The sequence below is a fragment of the Onychostruthus taczanowskii genome, unplaced genomic scaffold (assembly GCF_017590055.1).
Source record: "Onychostruthus taczanowskii isolate IOZ18803 unplaced genomic scaffold, ASM1759005v1 scaffold2, whole genome shotgun sequence".
Lineage (NCBI taxonomy): Eukaryota > Metazoa > Chordata > Aves > Passeriformes > Passeridae > Onychostruthus > Onychostruthus taczanowskii.
Genome location: NW_024499239.1, coordinates 13,699,325 through 13,711,950, shown reverse-complemented (window position 1 = coordinate 13,711,950; position 12,626 = coordinate 13,699,325). Strand labels below are relative to the sequence as shown.

At 38.8% G+C, this 12,626-nt stretch overlaps 1 protein-coding gene across 5 annotated transcripts in view; it reads right to left on the bottom strand.

The window, feature by feature from the left end:
• KCNIP4 (potassium voltage-gated channel interacting protein 4) overlaps window positions 1–12,626 on the bottom strand; it is a 383,855-nt gene that overhangs the window by 26,058 nt on the left and 345,171 nt on the right. The gene's annotated exons all lie outside the window — the stretch shown is intronic.

The following is a 12,626-nucleotide window of genomic DNA, read 5'->3' as shown; positions in this document are numbered from 1 at the left end:
GGACAACTTTCGTTTCAATCTTTCCTCTTTAACTTAAAGTATAGTAGGATTACTTCAGCTAAAGGCTCACAGAGGGAATGCCTCAGGTTGTTGCATTTTCATTTCTGTCACAGGAGCTGTAAACTCATAGCTCAGTGGCAACAGTCTACATTTATAGGAATGTTGTGGCAGTTTTGATTTGACAGCATCTCCATTGGTGAAACATATGTAAAAACTCTTTTCAAGCTTTGCCTTATCAGGTAAAGCACAAAACTTGCTTCTACTTAGCCACCTGTAGAAGAGAGACAATAATGTTTCCCTGTGGCATAACAAAGATGTACCACATTTTAAGCCTCCCACTGGAGGATACTCTAATGAACAAAAGCTTCTTTCCACCCCCTACTTGCTATGGCAATTTCAGACGAAAACAAGCAGAAATAAAGGAACTGGCTCACATCCAGCATGTGTGGCTTCACACAGTAAATAACAATCAACACTTTGGCTGCTTCCACAACTCAGCAGGCGAGGTGCCAGCAAATGCTTTTAATCAGAGCCATTCTTTGTTTAGCAATGCCCACTAACTAGTGAAATTTTTAGATTCCTATTATTAGCACTGGCAGTAAAACAACAGTAAACAACACGGCTAAAGATTTGAACTTAAAAGCTCACCCGAAAGCTTGAAACACCAAACTTCATTGATGAGTCCCAGGCATCTGAGTGGTGCTTAGTCTTTCTGCCCTTACTTATCACTGCAGGATGGCATTTTACAATCCTGACTTGACAAATAAGCAGGAAACATAATTTAACTAAATGCAGCAGAACCCATACTTCAGCCGTGCAGCTTGTTGCAAACACTTTGGCGAACACAAGGTGCTCACCCTCTTGGGAAAAGCTGTATTTAGGTGAGCACTGCTTCAGTGACTTGCCTTTCACACATTCCCAAGTGAGTTCTTTTAATCAAGTCCTTTCAAATCAGCTGAAATCCTAGGTGAGAGGAGAAGGAATAGCTCCATATTAGCAAGTGCTGGTCCCTTGGGTGTGCTTCATTAGACCCACCCAATTGATTCTATTGAGCAGGATGGAGAACATTACCAGTCCCTAAAAGCAATATTTTAAGGTAGGTCTAGTCCATTATTTAAAACCATGGAGGAATTTCTTTTGTTCTTCCTACATGAGGGTGCTTTTTTTTATCCTAGAAGAAAGCTCCTTGTATCCTTGAAGAGTGGAAGATTCACTGAGGAAGAAACTGTACTAACAACCTTCTGCTAAATGTTAGTGGATTTGTACTACAGCCATATCAGAAAATGGAAATGCCTGAATATAGCTCAAGGTATTGATGAAGCAGAAACAGCATGTCAGGGTGAAAAAATATTCTATATCCTGTCTTAAATGCTTGTCAATCAACTGGACCTTGATACTAAGTACTGACATCAAACCAAATTTTCATTTTAGTAATGAAGTAAGAACACTCAGTTTTGCATTCCTGAGACACACGACTGAAAGATAGTCAGGTTGAAAGTGTGTCCTAAGTCATGTTATTCCAGTATTTTTCAGAAAAGTTGTTCTTTGTTTCTTTTAAAGATGTGCAATGGTAAAATCAGACAGGCCAATATTTGGTTAGTGCTAAATACAATGAAAATACCAAGGAATTTCAGTGCCTACTGCTTGCAGAAATGGCAAAGAACATAAAATTCAGTGGGGACTGGTTTAGACACTGAAAATCAAACACTGTTCTCATTATTTATATTTTATATGGTAATACATTTACCCTTTAACAAAGGTTTTTGCTTTCTCCACTACTAACAACACTTTGTCTCAGGAGAAGGGCCCCAGCAGTGCAAACAGAAGAACAAATGTGCTTACCTGCATAAATATTTATAAAACTGAGCCTGACATTAGCATAAGTTGGAGCTGATTCACCAAGTACAGTGGGGAAAATCAGACACAATTGAGGCAATGATGTGAATTGAGGCTGCTGTGTGTGAGAGAGATGTGGTCTGTGGGAAGAAAAGCCTCTTCCCTGTCCACACAGTGAGGGCAATATGCCTCTTCCTAGAGGAACTCTGGCACTCGGTGTCTGAGACAGGATCCCCTCCCCAAGTATCAAAACCTCACTGTCACTTCTGTGCTCACCCAGTCCACCAGCACAGCACACTGACATCTTTATTCTGCTGCCCAAGGGTCTCCCCAGAGTGCAGGTCCTTGGTAAGGGGAAGACACTGGACCACAAGAGCTCCATTGCTCATGGTGATCATGGAAGGACCAGAGGGGGCTTTGTGGCCACACATCTAAATCCTTTTGAGAGGAAGGGGTAACATTTACATAAGACAAGGGAGGATGTATCATTACTGCTTATAAAGGAGATATTATTCCTATCATTCAAAGACAGAAAAGCCTTCATTCTGAAAAAAAAATTAATTCTGAGAAAAGCTCAGAATGGAATTTGAAGTTTAGCAAGCCATACAAACTGATAATTCTTTTAGCACAGCATCTTAATAAGCTATATAAATCTCCTTTAGACTGTTCTGGAGCTTTCCTTTCCTCATATGTCGATACTCAATACATTGCTTTTGGCCACATATCTAAAATTTGTACCATAAGTCAAATCATTGGAACTGAATACTTAAATGAACTTATACAAATGGTGATTGATATTTGCTGGCATATTTTAATGCAAACATGAACAGCATAGAGAAATAAAAAAGTAGAAGTCATTTATCAGTTAAAACAGATAACAAGAAGAATAAAAAGAGATAACTAGAGAATCAGATACATCTAAAAATGTTATCTGTCAATCAGTTTAGGCCTAAAAACCAGATTTTGCTCCTCATAGTTGTATCATTCCTTATGGAAATACATTGAGGCTGAAATTGCTGGACATAAAAACTTCTTGCACAGCCTGCTAAGTTGATGGCACATTAAATTTGTCTTTGTTCCATAACCACTGATTTTGAGAACAAAATAAGAAATTAAGACTGTTATAAATTACGCTCCATTACAGGGGTGGTACAAGGCCTCTTTTTCAGTGAAGTAGACTGTTGACTTGGTAGCCTGTGCATCTAAATACCGTGCTTAATGCTGATGTTTTAAATCACCAGAACAATCATAATCATGTTGTTCTGATATTTGTAGTTGCTTGTAGATAATATTTCAGATACAAATACTGCTATATTCAGTCACTGAGAGTTCACTTTGAAAAGTTATTCTTGCACTTCTTTTTTTGTGAGTCCACCATGAAGCTGATCAGTGTCAGAGATGCATAAATAGAGTAAATAATTGTTAGAAATACATAAAGTGCACATAAAGTGCTTCCTAGATCAGTGTTTTTTCAGGCATGAGTTTACTGTGATTTCTACTTGACAGATACGGAGCCTGGCCATTGAGGGGTAAAGTATCTCCCTCAAACACACTGCCCACACATTTCGCTCTTAACACCGAGGAATTCAGTGTTCGTTTTTCTCTCCTCTAGGGATGAACTTTGCTATCTCCAGCCTCTGGGAAAGTTCAGTTTCCCACAGCCAGCAGCCCCCCCACTGGTACTCCCCACTTTGTTCCCAAGACGTGTTTGAGGAGGCTTTGATCAATGGCTGAGAAGCAATCTCTCCGATAGCCAGGGACCCTCTGAAAGGTTTTGGCTGTCAGACCAGAGACATTAAATTAGGCCGCTGTCAATGTGGAGCCCACGCAGGCCCTGAAGCACTGGTATAATGGTCTCAGGCAACCCAGAAGGATTTTTAGTGTGATAGTTAAGGCTTTTAAAGGTGTGTGGCAGTTAATAAGCCAGCCAGAGAGCCGAAAGGTTGGAGTCTTTAGAGTTCTAGTTTCCTGCTGTGTTTACTGAATCATGTTGTCTTCTGAGTTATTGGCTCCTATTTCTTCTCTGACACTCACCGTATCTAAGATCTTTTAAGAATATTTCACAATGGAATTCATTGGGTTGAATAAATTCCATTACTTGAAAGCTAATATGAGAATGATTCACATAACTGAAGTGCAACTGCACAAATGTCCAGCTGATCTAAAGAATACGGGCTCTGTCAGACACTTTCACTCAAAGGTAAATGCAGGTTGACCCTAGGCTTGTAATAAACTTCCCTGACACTGAAAGACTTGACCTTGAGGCTTTGTCACTTGCGATTTGCTATTTTATTTGAAGATTTATCAGTGTTTATTTTTAGCACAGATATTGATCTAAAGACATTTGTAAACAGAAATTAATTCTGTTAAAATAAAGAAAGGACTTTTGTCTGTTTCTCTTATTTCTGACAAAACCTGTACATTGCTAATTTTGCCCACATTGATCAGAAATTTAAATATAGAAAAAAAAATATAAAGATCCAAAATAATTTGGAAATTTCTGGGATCCATGACAGATACTCGAGTCTAGCAAAAATAAGATTTATCTATCTAGTCCATAGGACCCAAAAGGTTGAACTGCACCATCAAGAAGTTTCACCAGAAGCTTCCAGAAGAAGAAGAAGGAATAAATATATTTATTCCCTCTCCCCTCATTTGGCAAGCTTAGGATCCCCACCTGAAAATACACGGGTCCACATGCTGCATTCAAACTGGAGGGGAACAGAGAGAAAATTTAGTACAAGATTAAATAAAGAATTATAACATTTTGTACACAAATTCTTTGAAAGTAAGGAAATTGGTAGCAAGAAAGCCAGGTAGAGGGATTTTTGGATGCTGCTGTCTCAACTAATAAATATTCTCACAGAACAATTTTACATTAAGCTGTGTGTTATAAAGTACACTGTATATAGCAGTTACAGTTAATATGCATTTCACCTCATGAAGAAAAGGGGATGGGCAGAGACAGGAGAGTAAGAGGTGTCTCCTTACTAAATTTTTAAATTACAACATCATCAGAGCTGCATTGCACCAAAAGTTACTTCTCTAATGTTAGTGACTACCCAGAAACCAAAATCCAACCAATGCACATAGCTCAAATACCAGGCTCTGTAGTGCTTACCCCAGATGCTGCAAAAAAGTAACTGCAGTGAGCTGTAGCCAAAGACGACATTTGGCTGCTTGTATTCTAGTACATAAACATTTATATTCCAAACTGATGCACATAAAACTCACGTGGTAGAAAACAGCTCTTCCAGCAGATGAGTTACACCGAGCATCTGGCTGGTAAAGCAGAAGGTCTGCATGGTAAAGCAGAGTGTCAGCCTGGCACTTGTGAGGCCCAGGGAGAGCACACCAGAGCACAGAACAGGGTATTGCCAATTCCAAATTGGAGGAGCTCGCCAGCATACAGAACAATAAAATTCCACTAAAGGCTAATGTGAACTTTTTTTTTTTTTCTTAATCTTTTTTCTTTTTTACAAAGAAGAACTTTAGAGGCATTTGGTGCTCTGGACTACTATTACTATTGGGTATTTAAGTCACAGTCTTTTTGTACGTTTTTTACTTAGAGATTTGGCACCTACCTTTTTCAGAGATAATTCATGAGCAAGCAGCCACTATTATGAAGACAGTCCTTGGTAAGCTAGATGACATTATTTCCCTAGTGAGCACAAATTGAAGTGTCTCATGCAAGCCATGAGATGAATAGAAGTGTAGGGACTGAGGTCATTATTAACTTTCAGAAAGAAGATTTCAATCTCTGCTAGTAACTGTGAGACTAATTGAAACAAATATCTCTGCTGAGCACACAAAGATCTGTAAATTTGTGACAACTGACAAGTATACTCTAGGTCTGTCAAACTGTACTTTCAAATTATTTTACTTGAAAACTTTTTGAAAAATGTTTCAAGTCTTTATTAACACTCAAAGGAATTATATGATGAATGTAAGAATTATTTATTGCTCAGATTGTTAAAAGGTTTTCACATAGCCTTGTTTGAAATATGGAAGAGTTCCCTCTAAGTCCCTAACAAATGAATGACAAATTAATGAATAATAACAAAATTCTTCCTTGGCAAGGGCTGGTCATTTTAAAGTTATTCTTCAGTCATCTAAAGTTGATAAAACAATTGATCTGAGGCACAACTGGAAAACAAGAACTCAATTTTGAAAAAGGGAGATTTGAATTATGTGCATTAGACATGTCTACTGAAGCCTTAGAGAGAAAAAGAAGATTTACAGACATCTGTCCATTGACAGCACACAAGGTATCTAGCTTCTAGGTTTACTTGCTTGAGCTTCATTGTGTTGCTGTCTATTGTTCAGTTTATTAAGACAAACAAGTTACAGGAGTTTTCTAACATAGGGGAATGTTAATTTTCAGTTTGAATTACTGCTATCTGATTTTTCTTGTAAGATTTAGAACTTCCATTTACTTTTTTTTCCATTATATTGGCATTTCTATGCTCAAAGTTCAGCAAGTTTGTATGCTTGAGGTACAACCTGTTCAGCTATCATCACTATGTCTATCTGAAAACACAAGTTGCTGGTACTTCTTTGTATGTACAACCTCTGCATGTCCACAACACTGGTGTTCAAACACTGCTTTGTGCAGAGGGGTCAGCACCTCTGCAAAAGCTTTAAGCACAATGGGAATGTCTCATGCACTGATGCCCAGTAGAGCATCCCCTGTTTGATATTCAGAGTCACAGAGGGATATAGCTCAAATGGTTTTAGTATTGATTCACGTTAGCCAAGGAAACCAGGTAGAAACCTTTAACTGATCTATATTTTTCTTCTAGGCTCTGTTCTGCTGGGTCAGAAATTCTGCATCTGGAAAGATCTCGCTAAGATTGCATGCTGTGAAGCCTTAAGACTTGTACAGACAGTCATCAAATCTCAAAGAAAAGCAACTGCACCGACTGCTGGTCAAATGAAAAATCTTCCTTGCTGTCCTAGGTTTCCATATGGGAGGTTGAAAAGCATATTTAAGCTCTAAGCTACTTCACCTACAAGAACAAACTTTGGAGGGCAAAATACTCTCGCATTAGTGCCATTTCCACTCATGTTCAGTTTGGGGTTTTCCCTCTCTGTTCTGGTCTGTATTAATCTTGAATCTGCCTTTACTCATTGCAATACAAACATACAGGTTCAGTATAGAACTGAATGTGATCACAACAAACTGAAGATCAATCTGAACTGAGGTGAACAATCCCATTGTTTCCGTGAGATAGGCAACACAGCCACCTCAGAGAAAGCTGATCCAAGCTAAAATATTACTTCTTGTACCATGAAAGCCTCTGTTTCATAATATACAATGTTCCAGAGATATAAACTAAGAGGATTATGTTGTCATTGTCCCTTGTCATGCTTTAGAACAGGTGGAAAAGGTTAAGTGAGAAAGCAAGGAAAATGGAATGCTCTGTTTTGGATCATCACAGAGATATTTTAACTCTTTGCAATGCTCATTTTTTCATCTCTTTAATAGTCAAATGTCTATGTCCCCTATCAGTACAAGATTTCAAGCTGTACCAAATAATTTCTAATCAAGACATTGATTATCTTAGAGACTACATTTGAAAGATAGAAGTGAAATACAGAACTGTACATCTGTATTAGCCATAGGTCAGAGGCTGTGCAAATAGCACAGCCAAAAAGGTAAAAGCCATCCATGTGTAGGACACTGAGATACATTTCTCAGACCTTCTTTCTTACCAAGTAGGTTCCAATTGCAGTGAAAAAAACAAATGTATATAGTGTTCCTAGAATATCATGCATACAAATATTTAAAAAAAGTTTAATCATTCTGAAAAGTTTAACTGTGGTATTCAGAATTACATTGTGGTGTTTCAGTTTTTGCACAAGTTAGTGCATATCCTGCAAAACGCTCATTATACACTCAACTTTCATTTTCATTGTTAAGCAAAAAATTGCAGGAATAGAAAAATTATTTATCCAGTGAAAATTATTTGTATTCCATGTACTAATTCAATTCTGCTCTTCTAAATCTCAACTACTTTCATAAAACACTCAATAAATGAGCTTTATCACCTCTGAAACTACCTTCCATTAAACTTTCTGTGAGACTCACAAATGCAACACACAGTGATACAATGCTACCATCAAATCATAACTGAAATAAAAAAAATCTCTGAATAAGTGATCATATTTCATCTTATAGATGGGGAGAGCGATGAGGGAGCTGATCTTTGAGCTGTAACATTGTTAGATTTATTTCCATACTATCATTCTTTGTCTCATTTGCAAAAGGGAAGAAAACTGTCTTAGAAATTCCCAATAAAAATCAAAGGTGTGGAGCTGCCTATTTAAAGCTCCAGTATGTGTCCACAGACATTTTTATGCATTTATGACTTCAATTTACATTTTTTCTGACATACAGCCAGGTAAAATTAAAGTTCATGAAAAATCCTTCCAGTTTTCTGGAAAAGTCTAGGAGTTTCACAGCACAAAGCTTTACAAACATCTTTACCAGAATGACCAAGCAAAATGAAAATATTATTAACATTTAAATTTAGCACAGGAGCATCTTTTGTGCAGCAAAAGCATTATCTAGGTATTTTTTAAATGGATGCTTTTAAAACTGGGAGAGATCTATCAATGGACAGAAGAGAAAGAAAGACCACATGTTGAGTCCATGCTTGATAGTCTGCACAAGTTATTGTGAAGTACCACTTGTACAAGGACTGCCACAGAGCTGTTGGTTTGAAAGGTTAATGACTGCAGCAATCACAATTTCAATTTGCAAGAAATGGGATGACAGGAAGCCAAATACAAATTGGAAATGTCCCACTGTGGTGGCAGCTGAGCAACAATTCATCTACAACAGCACAGGAATATTGTAAAGCCAGAGTGCTGGGGACAACCTTTTCAGCCTGAGAAGGGTTTAGGACTTATATTAAGCTCATTTTTCAGGGATAGTATAGAGTTTAAAAATGGCTAAATTACCTAATAGAGACATAAATTCTCCCTTGATAATTTTCCATATAATAGTTGTTAGGTCATCTGAAGGTGCTTATCCCACCTCCTTATGTTTTCTTTAGTGTATATCCCTTTTCATTTTAAATGTTGACTTTGAGTTCTATCAAAACAGTCATTGTCCCAAGGGATTTCAACCATCTTTGAGCATTCACTACAATTATGCTCTACCTCTTGCTTACTCAGAGCATCAGCTCTACTACAATGTGATCTGAGACTTTCTAAAGCTCTCATGTGTTCTTTTTAAAGCTTTCTGGATTCTGTGATTCTGTGTGTGCCCTGGTGGCCACGAAGGCCAAGGGCATCCTGGTCTGTTATCAGGAACAGTGTGGCCAGCAGGAGCAGGGAGATCATTCTTCCCCTGTACTGGGCACTGGTGAGGCCACACCGTGAGAGCTGTGTCCAGTTCTGGGCCCTCAGTTTGGGAAGGACATTGAGACGCTTGAGCGCGTCCAGAGGAGGCAACGAGGCTGGAGAGGGGCTGGGAACACAAACCCTGTGAGGAATGACTGAGGGAGCTGGGGGTGTTTAGCCTGGAGAAAAGGAGACTCAGGGGTGACCTTATCCCTCTCTGCAACTCCCTGGAAGGTGATTGTGGTCAGGTGGGGGTTGGTTTCTTTCTCCAAGCAGCAACTGACAGAACCAGAAGCACAGTCTCAAGCTGTGGCAAGGGAAGTTTAGGTTGGATATTAAAAAAAAAGTTTTTTACAGAAAGAGTGATAAAGTACTGGAATGGCCTGCCTGGGGAGGTGGTAGAGTCACCATCCCTGGATGTGTTTAAAAAAAGACTGGATGTGGCACTAGGTGCCATGGTTTAGTTGAAGTGTTAGGGCTGGATTGGACTCTGCGATCTTGAAGGTCTCTTCCAACCTAGTGATTCTGTGTTTATGTACACAAAAAGCTGCTCTGTGAGACCTGTGCTCCTTCTGCCTGGATTTTGCCTGTAATTTGTGTTCAGTGGAAAATCAAATTGATGATAATAAATCAAACTTTGTAATCATCAACACTACGGAAATGCAGGTGTATTTTACTGCTTCCTTATCTGAAGTCATCCAGAACTACTTGTAAGCAATTTGAAGTCAGAAATAACAAATAACCGGAGGTAAGCTATAAAAAGTTCTGTTCATCTCTATCTCAGAAGAGACATCCTAAAACTCGAAAAGATTCAGGGAAATAAGCAGGCTGGAGTGAGATTCTGTAGACAAAAGCTTTTCAATTAGTACTAATGTCCTGTAGGATGCTGCTAATTTCATCTAACAGGACCACAACATCAGCAGAACTACCATAACATAAGTTCATGCTTTAATTTATCTTGCTTTATATACTTAAATTATCAAAGAGATAGTAAGACAGGCAAAGATCAGGTAAAAAGCATAAAGCACAGAGGTAGGATCTGCACAAGATTTTGATGACATCATGTTAAATATGTGTGCCTGTGTCTTTCATTAAATCTTTTCAGTAGTTTACTTCTTAGTGGAATGATTGACAGAATGTCACAGACTCGGAGAACGGTTGGGGTTGGAAGGGATCTCTGGAGATATCTGGTTGCACATTCCTGCATATGTCCTGAAGAGGATCCCCAGGACCATGTCCAGAGAGCTAACTTTTGGATATCTTCAAGCAGGAGGATGACGCAAACCCAGCGAGCAATCTGGGCTCGTGGTCAGTCACCCTCAGAGTGAAAAGTGCTTCCTGATGTACAGAGGGAACTGCCTGTGTTTCACTTTGTGCCTGCTGCCTCTGGTCCTGGCACTGGGCACTACTGAAAAGAGCCTGGCTCCATCTTTACGTCCTCCCTTCAGATATTTATATATGCTGGTAAAATCCCTGCTGAGCCTTCTCTTCTCCAGACTCATCAGTCTCAGCTCTCCCAGCCTCCCCACAGGAGAGGTGCTTCAGTCCCTTAGACATCTTTGTGACCCTTTGCTGGACTCTCTCCAGTATGTCCATACTTTTGTTTTACTGGAGAGCCCAGAACAGGCCAGAGCACTTCAGATGTGGCCCCACCAGTGCTGAGTGAAGGGCTGGTGTGGCCTCCAGGGCTCCCTCCACCTGCTGGAAGTGCCTTATCTAAAGAGAACTGCCTTTTCTGCATAGGCAGACACATTTGCTGGCTCATGCCCAACAAAGCAAAGTCAGTGTCCAGCTGGGTGGCATCCAGGAGAAGTTGGTACACAAAGCAGATGCGTGAAGCACACAGGTTGATATGTGCTTGGAATATTGGCAGGATAGCACTCAGCTGGATGACACTGCGAGAAGGCAGGTGGCTTGTGGCAGGCACAAGAGGATGCTGGAACACTCTAAGGGGGGGATGGTCCAAGCACAAACCATGGGAGACACTGCAATGCCATTGTGGATCAGTACCCATCACAGCCACTCAAGATATACTTGATAAAAGGTAGCTATGTGGCAGGAAAGGTGAACTAATCAGCACAGAGAAGATGCTCAGAGAGCTGAGGCAGACTTGTCCTACCAGTTCTCTGAAGTGATTAGAGAACTGTGATCCAGCACCATATATTGCAATTAATATGAGAAATAAAACAAACTCCAACTCAACAAAAAGTTTGAAATTATCCATTTCTCAAATCTAATCCTTGGGCTAAAGAATACTACTTTAAACTGCTTTATCTTTATAATAGTCACTAGCCCTGGGCATGCTTTACAGCATTTCAGATCATAATTGATAACTTTGCAATGATATTATACACAAAACCACTGAAGTTCGTGCCCATTAACTCTATCTAGTCAAAGATATGTTATACATGTATGTCTTGAATTCTCATGTACTGATAAGGAAATTAAACATAAGGATAAAAATTTAGTTTTACCACATTTAGTTTTACCATGTCTTACCACAACACTCCTTTGATGTAAGTAGGACTTACACCTTGGAACAGAAAAGCGTATGAAGAGCTGGAATTCCCCTTTTCAGAAAATGCTAAAAAAAGGTATCCATTAAAATACTTCCTTATAACCTATTCTCTTTCTCCATACTGCATTTTATGCAAAGAAATATCAAGGTTCTTAGTTTCTGAAACTCTAAAAATAATTATTACTGGAGAAACAGACTGAAGGCTTATTTTATCCACTATACTTTATACCTTTTTGCCTTAGATAATTAGGGACATGAGATCATGATTTGCAATGCCTGGAGAATATTGTCATTAGCAGGGGAATGTTCTCTGGAACCCTGAGGAAATGAAAAGCTTTTAAGAGCAATCACTGTTAATCACTAACATGCCAACATTATATACTTTCTGGAACTGAGAATGATACAGACAGGACACATTAAATTACTCTGTCTTGCTTGCATTGTAAGCTTTTGATAAAAATATGTGTTTAAAACATCCCTTTGCATGTCTTGCTTTCTTTACAGAATGCAGGAGAGCTAAGAACTCTGCAAGACCTACACTTCCTGTCCAAGCTGTTGAAGACATCCTCTCTGATTCCACAATGGAGCTTCAATGTGTTTTTATTGACTCATCTGAGTAGTAAATGACATGGGCAAGAGGTCATCCCTTTTCACCCAGGGTGAAAGAAAAACTAAACTACAAGGTGATGAATGCAATTAGATTCATCTTTAGCTTCAGCTTAGCAGGAGACATAGCATCTGCACAGTTGCAATACTTACAGCTGAAATTATAGATAACATTAAACACTGATGACTAAAAATCTGCTATTATTAATTTTTAATATAATATTTCTTTAATATTTTCTATCCAATGTTAACTGCATTCAATATTCCACATATTTTTAATCAGACAAAGGATAGTAAAATACATAGAGAAAAAGTA